This window comes from Triticum urartu, chromosome 5 (genome assembly GCF_003073215.2).
Source record: "Triticum urartu cultivar G1812 chromosome 5, Tu2.1, whole genome shotgun sequence".
In the NCBI taxonomy this organism is placed as follows: Eukaryota; Viridiplantae; Streptophyta; class Magnoliopsida; order Poales; family Poaceae; genus Triticum; species Triticum urartu.
In genome coordinates, this window is record NC_053026.1 from 615,617,292 (window position 1) to 615,623,714 (window position 6,423).

The 6,423-nt window shown below is 50.0% G+C and overlaps 1 long non-coding RNA gene across 1 annotated transcript; it reads left to right on the forward strand.

The window, feature by feature from the left end:
* The first annotated feature begins 4,133 nt into the window (after positions 1 to 4,133).
* Positions 4,134 to 5,334, forward strand: LOC125511277. The gene is made up of 2 exons (XR_007284941.1): positions 4,134 to 4,271; positions 5,206 to 5,334. It is a non-coding gene; the product is annotated as an uncharacterized LOC125511277 (long non-coding RNA).
* The last annotated feature ends 1,089 nt before the right edge of the window (positions 5,335 to 6,423 follow it).

Sequence of the window (6,423 nt, forward strand, 5' to 3'; positions counted from 1 at the left end):
TTATGTGTGGCGAAGTAGTGAAGATTGTTTCCTGGGGTACAGATTGTTTTTCTCCCGACACTGTCCATCTTGTCTCTGGATGTTTTGTTTATGCTAGCTCATTCATCCTAGGTTGGCGGAATTTTGCTGTCACTTAGAGCATATCTAGCCCTCGAATCCTTTAATCCCCCAAACTTCACCCCACCCTCTAGCCCTTATCCCTAAAACTTAATCCCCCTAAAAGTTCACTTTGCTAATTCTTCCAAAAGTTCGGACAGACATGTCAAGCAAGTGCACCACATTTCAACATGCAGTTGAACAATTCAAATGCACCACATCATAATTCAACTATGGACATAAATACCCTTCCTCATCCAATCCAACAAACAACTACAACATAATCATGTTTGAGCCAAAAGGCATCAAATTCAATAAGTTCATTCCAAAAAACCACCAAGCACGTGGTGGATCAACAACCAACATCAATCACAAGTAAACCACCCACGTCATCATTGTCAGCATCACCACCACCATCATTGCCGAAGCCACCACCCAAACGACTTAGCCAAGATCTACACAAGAGTGATTTCTCAATATCGTCTGGTCGTCTCGTCCATCTTGCTTGGGTCCATGAACATGATAGCACGCTCTTCGACTGGTATCTTGTTCTTGTGTTCCCGGGCCTCCAATACAAGGCAGTGCTCTTGAATGCGCCTCTTGTTTGCTATCTCCTCGGCCTCCATTGCAAACCTTTGCTACTCAATTGGAAGTCTTCTTTCATCAGCTTGCACCTTCCTCTCCTCGATCACCACCTTTGCCTTCCTCCTCTCCTCCTCCATCATCTTGAGCTCGTAGAACCAAAGACAACTTATCCTCCTTCCTTTCGGTCACCAACACCCTATTCACCCCCACCATCGCAACGATCTTTTCTTTGTATTCTACATCATTGCAGGCAGCAACTACCGGGTCATATAAATGATATATCTAAAAACAAACATATAGTTTTGAGATTTCACAAAAAAACATTTAAAAATCGGTGAGGCTAGGATTTGCAAGTTACACCAACGCGACAACATCGGTGGATTCCCTCTGCAGCATGGTCCTCTGGCCTCGTCTCCGTCATGTTGGTGCGTCTTCCGGTGCTGGCCTGAGGTCTTCGACAAATAATAGAGGTTTGACTCTTGGATTTGTGGCTCTCCCGGTTGTGATAGTTCTTCTCCGAGGTGTTGGTTTGGTAAAACCGTGGACTTGATCACTTCCCGTCTAAGGGACTCTAAGAGCATCTCCAGCCGCGCCCCCAACAAGGCCCCCCAGGCGACTTTTCGGCCGCCGGCGTCAAAAAATCGGCCCAGTTGCGTCCCCAAGGGCCCAATTTTCGCCGGCTCGAGCCGAAATTGGCGCCGGTGGACCCAACCCGAACCCGACGCGCTGGGGGCGCTCGGGGGCGCCGGGCGAATCGTTTTTGGCGCGAAAGAGCCGCGGGCCCTCCTTGCCAGCGACTCGTCTTGCTTCTCGCCGCTTCTCGCCGCTTCGTCGTCCTCATCGCCTCGTTTCCCGCGGCGAATCAATGCCAAAGCTGCCGCGCGCTGCCGCGCCGGTCAGCCTCCGCCATTGATGCCTCACGGGCGGCGCAGTGAAGGCGTGACGCCGCGCGTCCCCGCGCATGCCACGCGTAGACGAGGCCGCCACGCGTGCTCGCGCCGCCTCCGCCTATATAAGCCGCCCCCAGCGCGCCGGTGGCACGCACAGAGTCTCCACCGCGGACGCGCCCTATCTCCCCTTCCTCCCTCTCCCCTCGCCGTCCCAGTTCGTAGAAATGGCCGAACGATTCCTAGGCGACGGCGAGGCGGCGGCGGCCACCTTCATGAAAACGAAGCTCGGCTCCTCTACGAGGCCGAGTAGCCGGTCCCGCCGGACATGCGGGTGCCTGGGGCGTGGAGAATCAGCGCCGGCGGGGTCCCGATGCCACCACCGCCCACCGGGGCGGCGCGTTGTGCGGAGATCGCACGTATTCGCGCCTCTCTGCCACGGGCGGCGAGGGAGGAGCCGCGCTACGTCCCCGACAGCCCGCTCCGGGAGCCCTACTTCCGCCGCCGTCACGCCGAGCAGCTCGAGGCCACCAACGGCGTCGTGCCCTCCGTCAGGCTCAACTCCGAGGGGCGGCACCGATGGTGGGGCGTGCCCGGCCGCATGCTGGAGGCCATCCTCGAGTACATCGAGGGCGGCAACACGCCGAGGCTGGAGTACCCCTCCCCGCCGTCCTTCTCTCGCCGCCGTGGGAGCTCGTGGACGCCGAGGCGCATGGACCCCCGTGCGTCCTCCTCCTCGTCCGGTCGGTCGACCGGCTCTCCCAGCCTCCGCCCCGTCAAGTCGGAGCCCCAGGACACGCCTGTCAGCCGGCGCACCCGCAGCTCCGGTGTCCGCATCGCCGACTCCATCCCCGCTTTCGGGCGCCTCGTCCTCGTCGCGCCCAAGCTGGAGCCCAGTCTGCCCCCGGAGTATGAGGAGATAGCCCGGCGCGGCTTCTCCGATGCGGACGCCCTGCGGTGGGCGCGCGACGACTACCTCCGGACGGAGATGACCCGGCAGACCCGGGCCCTGGAGGAGATCGCCGCCCGCAAGCGTGGGCGCGAGGACGAGCACGACGTCGTGATCCTCGACAGCGACGACGACGAGGACGCCGCCGGACCGTCCAACCCGCCGCGCTAACCGGGGGAGGGTTGCAGGAGGGACGGCGGTGACGACGGCGGCGACGACGACTACACGCGGTTCTACAGCCTCCTCGGCATGTAGAACTGCAAGGGCGGCGGCCGGCGAGGAGCGGCGAGGCGAGTGAGACGGCGGGCGGGCCTAGTAGTGTTTTTTTTTTGTAAAATATTTTAAATATGTATGAGTGGGCATGTTTGTGCCGTGTTTGGTCGAATTTGGTTTGAAGTCGCCGAAATATGCATGAACTCGCCGTGTTTGCGCCGTTCAAAAAAATCCCGTGGGCGCCGCGACTGGGTGGCATCACGGCCCCAGCGCGCGTTTTGCGCCGGTGCGCCCTCAGGGGGGCGATTTTTAGCGCCTCCTGTGGGGCCAACGCCTAGAGATGCTCTAAGGGACTTCGATGTGCTTTCTTTATTTTTCAGGATTGTTTGTAATACTGTCTTGATTAGTATATCTGGATGATTTAGAAAAACATCTTCTTTTTAATTGCTAGGTTTAAACAGTGGTGTAATCAGCTGATCCTAACAAGTCTCTTTATTTTGAACGAACTTCTATAATGAGGCCGGCAAGTGGCCCAGGGCAACTTGTTAGAACACTTGAAGATTATAAGATCCGAAAAACATCTTGTTGTTTCTGGATGACACTATGACAGTGATGACCCCCTACTTGTATTATCCGCCATGGTATTTTAAGTCATCCACGAGCTGTAAGCTGACAATGTCACTTATCCTCATTGCACGGTCAGAAGATTGTTGTGTACTAGAAAAGGGGATGTTTCCATCACTCACAGTTAATTACAGTGCGATAAGTATAAATCTGAATAACCTACATTGAACTTAAAGTCTGAAGGGGACAGGAAGTGTTCCGGGAAAAGGTATGGAAGGGACTTTTGGAGTTCAATCATTCTGCAGTCGGACGTGGTGCGCTTGTAGTATTGTTGTCCGTTCGAAGCTTGAGAAATCCTTTTCCTTGAAACTTGGATAGTTTACAAAGTGCAGCTTTCCTGAAAACCATTTTTATATATAGTACTAATGCAGTCAGCAAGCTCAACTTGACCGTACAGAATAGAAGTCTGAAACCGCTCCTACGTCAGGGTAAAGACTAAAGACCAAGAGGCAAATGGCCATGCTTTGACAAATGACAGTTGTGAAGCGGCACACTTCATGCCTGCAAAAAAGCGTAAAAAAAAGTAACCAAAATAAACCAAAAAGCGCATACACCTAATCCGTAATTTTGAACTCGAATACGATTCTTTAAATACAGCTGCAACCTGCAGCGTTCCCAAGGCAGCAAACAACAACCAGGTCACACCAGAGAGAGAGAGAGAAAGAGAGAGAGAGAGGGAGGGAGAAGAGAGAGAGGACGACGACGACGAGGAGCAGGAGGAGGAGGAAGGAGCAAGGATGGGTCAGAGCCCCCTTATCCGGCTGCCGGTGGCGGAGCAGGTTCAGCCAGAGGTGGCGACCGGTGGCAGCAACAGGTGCTTTTTTCGGAAAAGCTTTGCTTATTCACCAGAATCGGCTTTTGCCGCTGGCTAATTACAGCCTCAGCTACATCATATAGTGAATAAATGAACTCATGAGGTGAGCTTCGTCATGTTTAATTCGGCATGCGTGTGTGTGCACTGCCTTTCATCAGGGAAAAAAAGTGCAGTTGTTAGCTTGAGAGCATCGGACACGCTATTGGCTATTGCCCTTACGATGCAACCGGTTGCCTTTTATATTTATATATATACAGAAGCTCAATTTATTGTTAGGATCACGTTAACCTGTTGTTGGTGGGAAAATCGACGACAAAATTAAAAGCTAAGTCCAATTTAGAAAGCATTGATTTTAAAAATACCGCAATAGCTAAATGTAAGTTGACTGAATTTGCAATTTGTATAAGTCGATTTTGTGGGAGGATAAACGATTGGATGGGCAAGAAAGCCAAGGAAGAAGAAAGAAGGCCGGTTGTTGGATCTTAATCTAATGACCCGGAAAACCGACTTACCAAGATGAATTCTAAAAACACATAGAAAATGAGGTGCCATGTAAGAAGTCATGAATATGCTTCACCGCCGGTTCAAAACTTCCAATACAAAGGAAAAACGTTTGAATTATAGGCATATGTAGGGGGGAAACATAGGAGAAAGCCCTCATGTCTATTTTCCTCCAAAATGCTATGGAATTTTCTTTACCTGATGTCATAGGAACCCTGATGAGCACAACACAACATGGTCGCAATTTTTCCTATATGAATTTACCCATTCAAAGTTCTAGGCGCGGCCTAAGACCATATAGATGTTCTTCAGCCAAAGAACCATATATGTCATAATACATGGATCGTTCTTTGATTCTTGTGGTGATCCAACCGTTTGGAGGTCGTATGTTACCCCCAACATAAAATAGAGACATAAATTTGAAAATAAAATACCTTGGTGCACGTATGTTTTTATTGACAAACATAATCTTAAACTACTATTAAACTGATCATTGGCCCATGAATTAACGCTCTTTGTTTTGTTTTAACCCGCAGGAAGGAACAATCTGGCAAGCCTACAAAAGCTACAAATAAATACTACAAAAACTCAAGCAAAGATGATCTAGTTTTAAGGGCGACACTGGACTCAATTACTAGAATTGGATAAAATTGCAATCCGGTGATGAAAAGGAACATGTAAGTTTTCTTACCTGGTATTATATATAGGCACAAATTATGATCTGTGAAGTTTCTCGTTTGCTATTGTTCAATAGGTTATATAATAAACACATCAATTTTGGGGTGTAGTTGTTTTATTTTGGGAAGTTTCTCACATGAGCAATTTTTTAGGCAGGTACTTTAAAAACGAAAAACTTAGTTCCCTTATGCTATTTCCTACCCTACATAATTCCTATCAAAAATTTCACTAACGATGTCATATTTCCCCTCTTCCAGGCAATTACTGTCAATTGCACAAATATCACCTTCTCCACTTATTGTTTGTAAGAGAATGCAGCTGTGCCGCTTGCCATGTGTAATTTTGTCAAGAAAAGAAAAAATTGTTGCATCTCTTGGCCTTGTACTTTCTAGTTTTTGGCTCACTAATGATTTATGTACTACAATCATGTATTGTTCAAATACGCATGTTTTAAGTACTTTGAATGTATGACCTTATTGTCCTTAAAAAAATTCCATGTCTCCCTCTATCAATTACTCCCTGTCGGGGAATTGATTCTGAGCTACGGGAAATCCTCCAAAACCATGGTTCGAGCTCTGAGGACTTGGCTTGTGGCTACGAGGCTACGAGCTAGGCACGACAAAGACACATCGAGCTACCCAAGTTCGGGCTACCGTCCAGTGTAAAACGCTACTCCTGCTTGGTTGTATTGCTTGTGGACAGAGCTCTTCGAGCTACACGGTGAGCCGAGGCTCTTGGGTGTCAACAACAGCGCAATGGGCCGATCAAGGAGCCATCTTCCAATCCCTTGATAGGGTGGCCGCGCTGCCACTTTTATAGGTGCCTTGGGCCTCTTCCCCAGAAACATGAGCGGGAAAGGGCTACCACAGGGTGGCATTTTGAAAGGGAACAGGCGCCGGTGCTTATCTTGACAAAAGGTGGTCTTCGTCTGCCAAAAGTATTATCCATGACGCGCGGAGGGCTCCATGATGACCTCCGTCTTGCAGCGTCTTCGTCATGGTCTTCATTCACCAAAGCAGAAAGCTTTGGGACTTGCTTTGGGGGCAGGTAGGCGCAACTGCTCCCTTAGCACCGAA